This window comes from Taudactylus pleione, unplaced genomic scaffold (assembly GCF_031769625.1).
Source record: "Taudactylus pleione unplaced genomic scaffold, aTauple2 ptg003562l, whole genome shotgun sequence".
Classification (NCBI taxonomy): domain Eukaryota; kingdom Metazoa; phylum Chordata; class Amphibia; order Anura; family Myobatrachidae; genus Taudactylus; species Taudactylus pleione.
The window spans coordinates 110,595-120,203 of record NW_028287903.1 but is presented as its reverse complement, the minus strand read 5'-3'; positions in this window follow the sequence as shown (position 1 = coordinate 120,203).

Genomic DNA, 9,609 nt, shown 5'->3' with positions numbered 1-9,609 from the left:
GTCATCCACCATTTTGACCAGCCTGCAGCGTGGAGAGAGTGCAGTGTCCCTGACCATTTTGGTTTGCTGGCAAGGGCACCTTTGGTGAACAAAAGTCAGCAAGAGAGCAGCAGCAGCAGCACCAACCAGTGTGACCAGCAATCCAGGATCCAGAGGAGAGAAGATAGCGTCTGGGAGCAGAGGAGCCAGCCCGTGGAGGAAGGTTTCAGCACCCATTTCTTTTTGTGTAGGTAAGTGTAATCTGTCCCAGTCACCCAACCCTTACCCTGACCCATACACTCACCTAGGCAATGCTGCACCCCTTTAGGACCCTCCCCCCTATATTATTTGCATCTACAAAAATGAATGTTGTTATTTTTGCCCTCAGATAACCCCCCCTTTCCTTTGCTTTCATTAGTATTTTTGCTTTTAATGCAAAAAGTATGCAATGTTTACTCCTCACAACCCCCCTTTCATTTTTTTATTTGTACTCTTACACCCCCATCGTCCAGTACCCCTCAAGCTAATACTTCCTCTAGATAGATGCATTTGCCACATACCAACACCAAATATAAATTTTTCATGAGTTAATAATGTTTAAAAAAATCTACTGAAATCTATTTCATGTTTTTTTTCCCCGTGCCTTTTATGTTTTTGAATGTATATTACACAAGTCTATTGTCAATATTTTTTGTATTAATATTCCTTTAATTATATTATAGGTTTGTATTAAAGAAATGCAGAGGGAGAAGAGACTGCGGTCACCCCGTTTGCCCCGCTCTTCTGACAGGTCCCCGGACACCTGTGACGAGTGGCAGGAGTCACAGGAAGAGGGGTCAAGACAGAGGGATAGGAGTGCGGCGGGGACAACCCAAGGACAGGAGCGTGGAGATCGTCCCACCCAGGTATAGTAATTATATCACAATTCCACACACACAATAACATAGACACTTATAGGGGTCAATTTAAAAAAAGTTTTAAAAAAAATATATGGAAAACTAAACATATCCATATTTTTTAGGTAAAACCCCTATTCAGCAATGAGATAATAGCGAAGATAACGCATTTATCTCCATTAAATCCCTATTTGCATAGTACTGCACGGTAGGGGTCAGGCCTTTGACCTCTACAGTGCTTTAACACTGCTATTCAGATAAACCCAAAAAATGTTAATTCACTTTACAAATATTTACTTGATATAACATCCTCGCTAAATGGCGTTATATGAAGAATATTCATAATTATCCCTAAGGGCCATATTCAATTTGGAGGGAAAAGTCTGTTATCGGCAGATCGGCGATGACGTAATTTTTGCCATTTTCACTTATCCCCATATTCAATTTCAAAGACTTTTTGCAGGTGCGAAAAGTCTTTGTAGAAAGACGGGGATAAGTTTTCACCACTGTTTAGGTGGCGAAAAAAAGTGCAGAATTGGGGTTTTGGGGTGCAGAATAAAAATAAAAAGCCTGCAGCCTTGGCAATGTCCCCTAAATGTAATCTGTTTAAAAAAAAAAAAAAAAAAAAATCCTCAGGACACCCCAAAAAAGGTACTTTCATTTTGAGGGCAAAAAAAATGTTGGGGAACAAACTTAAAAACTAGTAAAATAGCCTCAGGGGGGGTCCCCATGTATGCGGCAGGTGTTTTCTAGAATGCAGGTGGTTGCGGCAGAGGCATTTTTGAAGGATTAAAAAAAAAAAAACATTTTAGGGACTTAAAAATAAGCCTGCACCCATTTCCATGTACCCCAAATTTGATGGGACTAGTTTTTTACCCCCCCAAAAAAGATAAATGCTATACTTCACCACTTCTTCACAGGCACATTTATGCACCTGCCGTGGCTATTTAAAAACCCTGATTACCTTCAGCAGATCAAATCGGGGCTACCCATAGTGATCCCCCATGTCTGACCATCTTTTGGGGGGTGACAGGCTGATTTCTCCAAAACTGACAGGACTTTACGATACTTACCTTTCCGCCGGGTCCCGTTTTTGCCGGACCCTAATTGAATACGGGGATAAGCGGGCACGCGCCCGCCCGATACTTTATTGCTGCAAAAAACGGCAATGATGGCGAAAAGTCCGACCTCGGACTATTCGCCTCAAATTGAATATGGCCCTAAAACTGCATGGACAGAGGGAAATTTTCCCATAAGTCCCTGCAGCATCGTGTAACTCAGTCTCCGTGACTGCTTTCCGATGACCGGCGACAGATAAGTCCAACTAGAGTATTTTTAAACCTTCAGAAAGTGATTAACATGTGTATAAAGGCTTTTTAATAGCCTGTACATATGTATATTTCTGTGCGATTATATTAAAGATTTATATAAATGTAAATTCTTACAGCACATAAATATACATGTATACAGGCTAGTTTAAAGCCTATATACACATGTAAATCACTTTTGGGAGGCTGGAGATCTACTTACCCAGTCGGTGGTCTCAGCAAGCAAGGATGGAGACTGTTCCCTACTGCATGACTGAGCATGTGCAGAAGAAAAAAACAAAAGGTATATTATTTTTTGGAATACTGAAAACAATGCCTTCTATAACATGGCTGGGACAGCGTGTTTCCGCAACTGCTGTCCCTGCAGGGAAAATTGTTGAATAGCAACAATAAATTATTTTAAAAAAACACGGTGTTGTTGCCCTATAAATATCCGGCCAACATCATCACTCTAGTTGAATAGACCCCTTATATTAAAATATTATTAATACCACACCAACGCTGAAGACATACACAAACGTATGGCAACACTTTGGTCCATAACAAGGACAACAGTTCTGGCATGCACTGATTAATGCAACGCAAGACTAATCCTATAGGAGTGTGTTACACTGAAATAGGGATTACTCTTCCACAACCATTAATATGTTATATATTGTATAAAGAGCCACTGTTGTCCCTATTTAGAAAACCCTGTTTATTCAGGGTTTATGTCCATCCAAATTAACTATCTAAAAATCTTTTATACAGTCCCAAAGTAAAAAGTATCACATCATATTTATTCAAAGTTGTCCCTAGTTTTGCCATATTTTTTTTTTATTAATTATTTTCATCTTTATTTTATCCTGCAGTGATATTGTAGCGGCGTAAAATAAAGATGAAAAGTTGCACTAATTTAAAAAAAATAGGGACTACAGTGACTGTGATTATATCCTGATACTTTCAAGTTTGGTAATGCACAAGGAATTTTTTTGTTCGTAATTCTGGTTAAAAATTTATTTATTTAAATATTGAATATACACCCCATAACCATTTGTGGGATTTATTGTAGTGACCTGTTCAAAGATTTTTTCCATAAATTTGCTTTTTATTTATTGGTTGTTTAATCTGTATGGTTGTAATAAAATTTAATTTTATTTACAGCCCAGCAGGACAGAAGACATCCCTTCATCACAAGAAGAGCCAACGGCAGCAAGTGAAAAGCCATCAAAGAAGCCAAGGAAGATCCGCTTCAGTGAGACAGGAAACAGCGCGCTCATCGATGGAATCTACAAGCATTATGACAAGATTTTTGGTCATCGTGCTCAAAACACATCGGTCAGGGAAAAAAGGAAGATCTGGGGTGAGGTTGCTTCGAAGGTCACCGCATCCTCTGGAAGACATCGAGATGCCGACGTGTCAAGAAGAGGTACACCGACTGCAAGAGACAAGCCGAGGAAAAGATGAAAAACCATTGAGAGCGTGGAGAGGAACCAGAGGAGGACCACCTTTGACCATTCGATGGCTTCCATGGGAGGAGAAGATCCGGGACCATATGAATCCCATTATGGTTGCCGGCGTACAAGGATTACTGGACAGACATGATCCAGCAACACATGTTCTAGAGGGTAAGAAAACATTTAATTTTAAAGTTTAAATTTAACTTTCACAATATGTTTAATTTTTTCTTAATTTGATTTTTAGACCAACCATCTTCAGCGCCACCCACACAGAAGATCGACATCTGACAGACAGAGGGAATCGACTTTGACATTGGGAACTATCAGACGGACAGCAGATGGTAAACTAATCTGCATTTTTTTTACATAATGATCTCTGTCTAAATTGTTTTATTGCTTTAGTTTAAAATCTGAGTGACTTTTTTCTCTTTTAAAAATTTTTTTTTTACATTTTAGAATCTACAACAACACAAAGACCACCAAAGAGCAAGGTGGCAGCGAGAAGAAAGGAGAAAACCACCATGATCCAGCCTACAGTCCGGCATGAAGAGGAGCCAAATCTGCCATTGCTCCCCCGCATCGGTTTGGAATCTCCAGGACCAAGATTGGAAGGTAATATATAATCTTGTCTTTTACCTCGAGACAGAGTATTCAGATGACCTCCCACCCTATATATCGGTACCCCTAATTCTTTTAGCAATCATCTTCTCATCCCTAGCGGAATGTACTGATGTGACCGGAGGTGGCAAGGCCGACCGGTTACAATCCTGATCATGGAATGCTGGCAAAGGATTTAAGACAGGCGTCAAGATCCGGGATCCCGATCGTTGTGGACTGGGTAAGTATGTACTTAGCCCAAGGATGGGGGAGTTAGGTTTAGGGCAACCCCTGGGGAGGGTTAGGCTAGGGTAAGGGGGGGTTAGGCACTAGGGGGGGAGGTTAGGGTTAGGCACCCCCCTGGGAGGCTTACGTTTAGAGAAGGGGGGTTAGGCATTAACAAGGGGAGGTTAGGTTTAGGCACTAGGGGGGGAGCTTAGGGTTATGCACCCCTAAAGGTGGGTTAGGGGGGAGAGGGGAGGGTTAGGGGTACTTACCTCCACTGTCAAGATTCTCTCCTGCCGGGCTAGCCTTGTTGGGATTTGAACTGGTGGTTAAACATCCGCCGGTAATACATTCCATTCCATCCCTAGCATAGTGCTGCATGTTTTTATTCATCGCTTCTCCAGATCTCTAATGCAGGTGAAGTGATTGGGATAAGCGATAGAAGACCAAACGGTAGCTCAAGTTATATGTTTTGGCACATAGGTATAGAATTTAACATTTATAATTAGTTATTTATGAAGTTTTTTAATAACAGACAGCAGGACTCCTGATCCAGTAGAAGACACACCAGCATTGGTGGAAGAACCTGGAAGACTACAAACAGAGGAAGATTTGGGAATAGGGAAGCCAGAATGCAGAGAACAGCGAGGTTAGTTTGTTTTATTGTTTAACAAATCAATAAATCTTTTACAGAAGGCCCAGGGGGTATATTACAAAACAATGGTAAGTAGATACTAGATTTACATGCAGAATGTGTTTTTATTTTATTTTTTATTTTTCTTTCGTTATGGAAGAAGGACCATTGACCAGCACTGGAGGAGCATCAGGAATTGGACCGGATCTTCTGCGACCTCAACATGATGAAGATGATGATGATGATGTTGACGTGGCAGAAGACACACCGAGAAGACCAGGAACAGTTGGTAATTGTTTTTATCTATATTTTTCATTTATTTGTTTAAATATGAAACATTTTCCTGTTTAAACAAATTTTTGCCGAAATTGCAGTAAATGTTTACTATAATAGGAATGTTAAAATATTATCTTTGTACAAGTATTTTAGGGTAATCCATAGGTATTTAGTGAAAATTGAGAGTGCGCATGCGAATGACGAGATGTTGTCAGCATCCCACCGTGCGTGATGCTGACAGTCCGAATACCGGTGAGGAAAATCCTTTCAAACAGGATCCCAGCACCAATATCCAGACCTTCAGCATCCCAAAGGTAAGAATCAGGTTGTTAGGTGTTTGGTTACCTTAAGCTTGTGGGGTTTGGTTTCAGGGGGAGCCTTAAGGTTAGGCACCGTGGAGGGGGTCTTAGGTTTAGGGTCTGGGGAGGGGGCGGTTAATTGTGGAAACTAGGAATGAGGGGTTAGGCTTAGACACCAGGGAGGGGTAGTGTAGGTGTTGGGAAAATAGTTATCTTTATTTTCTATAGGTGTCGTGAATTTGGCTTTGGGGATGTTGCTGTCGGCATTTTGAGCAGCTGCATCCCCACAGTCTGAATTTGTCAATCAAACACGCACACGACCACAAATTTCTGTACTACGGCCTATATATATAATTAGACATTCATCTTTTATTTTAAGTTGAATAATTTCAAGCTGTAGCAGAAGTTCAAAGAGGACTCCCAGCAGCACAGGTCCAGAATATTACAGACATGAACCAGGACATGGATGATCATCAGAACAGCTTCAGAGACACCGTGGACAGAAGACTGGAGCAAATGGACAGATCCATTGGAAGAGTACTACACCTAGTACAAGAAGAACAGACACAGAGAAGACTCGAAAACTAGGAAACAAGGGAGACCATGAAATCCATCAACGAACAGCTGAAGATCATGAACTCCACACTCAATAGACTCGTGGAGAATACCGAATGTCAAGCGTCAAGTCAGACACAGATCGCCACCAGCAACAGCCTGATCGCCACATCCCTCCAGCAGATCTCTAGCAACATGATGCTCATCCTAAGACCCCAGCTGACCTCACCACTTCAAGGGCCCTATGCACATGCTCCTCATCATGCCTGGTATGGCCCAGAGGCCCAACCTTTGCCACAGTATCAAGCAGGATACATCTACCAACCGGTAGCACCGCCCTCAAGTCCTACACCAGAACCACCAGCACCAAGCAGAAGAAGAGAGGAGCGTTAACCATGAATATTCAATGCAGTTCACAGTTACCAGAAGAATGGAGTATCCACAAGAAGAGCCCCCTTGAGGATTCATCGTGGGAGTCATTTCAAATGGTGATATTGTTCCTTTTATTTTTTTCTATAAATGTTTTGAATTAACATGTATACATTTTTCCAAAACAATCTAGGTACACTAAAGGGAGTTAGGGCTTTAGGTAATACATATGTGTGTATGGGTAGATGATGAACGCTCCCTTTTTTAGGCAAAATCATGGGCCTTAAGCGAGCATTCTGAGCCCACTGTTTTTTATTTTTTTACAATGTATATTGTGTATATTATTTATGTTAAACAAATGAACTCACCCTTTTTAATTTTTTTGAGCCCTTTTAGGACAAATCCTGCCATAGTTATCAAGATTGGAAGAAGAATGGAGCGGTCATAACCTTGGTGAGTTGACATGCATAATTGCACAGTGTAAGGCTTATGTAAAATATACAGATTTACACTATGCTGGTGATTCATATACAATACACTGGATCAATTTTACAATAGTTAAGGTGTACTGTTTAGGTATCACTATGCTTATTACCATTTTATACTTTAACACTATTGTTTCTCTAACTTAGCCCACACGACTCCACAGTTAGTGTTTTCTATGGTCTCCTAGAAAGTGCACAGGTGTAGTCATGAGTTCATGCCATTAATATACACAATGTACATGGTGAGCAAGATATATTTTCTGTGTGATTTGTCTGGAGACCTGGAAAACATGCACTGTTTGGAGTTATGACGACAAAGTAATGTGACCCTGAATTTCACACACACACATATGTTTGCTGATAAAGTCCAATTCACCACATTAACACAATTGTATTCCATTTTAACACACCTAAACAACCACAAAATTGTAAACTAGTCTTGAAGCCGGGGGACGATATACCGACGGCCACCTTCCCAAAAGCTTAATCCCGGCAAGGGATTTAACATAGGCGACGATATATCCGACTCCTATGTTAATCCTGAAGCCCACCATCCTGATCACCCGCGATGGGAAAATATTACAATTAGCCCTTGCATGGGGGTAGGTTTAGGTACACCCAGGGGGGGGACTAAGGGTTAGGCACCCCCCATGGGGAAGGTTAGGCTAGGAAAAGGATAAGGGTGCGGAGAGGGGAGGTTAGGTTTAGGCACCCCTGGGTGGAGATCAGGGTTAGGCAATATGGATGATGGAAAGTTAGGGTTAGGGATACCTTATATACTTACCTTGTCGGCATTTTCACTGGTCTTCCTTCCGGCGTCTGTATAACATCCGCCGGGATTACATCCGGAGGTATATTATACCAATTCCTATACATTGATGATTGGTTGCAATGTTGAACTCAACTATGCAAGTTGTAACACAGTGCTTGTTTTGGTCATGGAGCAGGAGGTGTCATATATCTCCTGGTGCATTTGCAAAACAGCCAGGATCTTATTGCCTTACTGCCTGTGAGTAGCTTTACAAATTGCGTTCCTACCATTTCCTTGGCCTAATTTTTTATTTTTTATGTTAGGGTTAACCTGTACATAAACACATGTTGCTGATATGGTTGTACACTCACTACTTTGTAAACAAATGTTTGATAATAAAAAAAATATACAAAAAATAATTTACTTCTATTTTATTTTACAGGCAAATTCCTTTATCATCAATAAAAGCTTGAAAAAAGAAGATTACAGATCAAGCACAGATTTGTTGCTGAAAAAGAAAAATATTTTATATATTACAATCTACTTATTATTTTTTTTCATTTTTATGTTTTGTAAAAAATAAGAGTTTTAATTTCACCATTAATTGTCTGTTTTTTATTTTTAGTGAGATAAGTGTTAATGCATTTCTTAATTTTAGTGTTTTTTTTGGAATATTTTAGACTAAGGTAGGTTAGGTAGAAGCATAGGACTTGTAGTTATAGTGGTTGTGGTAACCACTATTTCAGCAAGATATATCCTTGGTTTCTACAAATTAAGGCCCTGATTCAGAGCCGGACGCTCTGACCAGAGCGCTCGCTCTGAATCAGGGCCCACCTCCATTAATATGGAGCGTCCTCCTGGACGCTCGTATAGCTGTGGGTCACCACCCACAGCATATACGAGCGTGCAGGATGATGGTCGCGATGGTCTTGACCATCGCGACCATCGAAACTGCGAGCAAAAGCCTGCGGTTGAGTTTTTCAACCGCAAGGCCAGGAGTGATTTTGGCTCTATCAGAGCCAAAATCACTCCCACTGACATCACTAGTGATGTCAGTGGGGCCGGCTTCAGACAGTAGGCGTTCCCTTGGGAACGCCTCCGTCTGGCAGGCGCGCCCCCGGCACCCCCACCAAAGGGGGCGTGCTGTCAGTCAACATCGACAGCACGCCCCCTTTGATGAGACACTCCGAGCGAAGGAAAGTCCTTCGCTCGTCGCGTCTCGCGCATGCGCACGACAGAGCTCCCTCCATCGTGCGCATGCGCAGTGCGGACCATCGATCCACTTGCGAGCGGACAGCCGCTCGCGAGTGGGTCTGAATGAGGGCCTAAGTGTATAAGTACCAACCTGGTGTCCTCTTTTACTGCGTTGCCATGGGGAAGATGCTTTACTACTCCCTGCTGTACATTGTGAAAGGTAAGGTTAAAGCACCGTACACACGTAGCAATGACAACGATCTGATTGTTGTCAGATCGTCCTGCATGTGTTCATCCAAACACAGCAACAACCCCCCAATAACTGTAACAATCAACAATCTTGGGTCCCTATAGTAAACAGGCTAACCTGGTCGATATCGACCAGGTATACCTGCTTGCACGGGCAACGGCAGTTGATCGCTAACGACCGTCTGTTGGTCGTTTGGAGGGGCCAGAACCTGTCAGATTTTAACGATAGAATAGTTATCGTTACAATCTGACAGTTTATCGTACCGTGTGTACCCAGCATAAGTCTCCACCTGGTTCTGTTGTACTGTTAACAAGTGGAAGGGCGAGCACCTA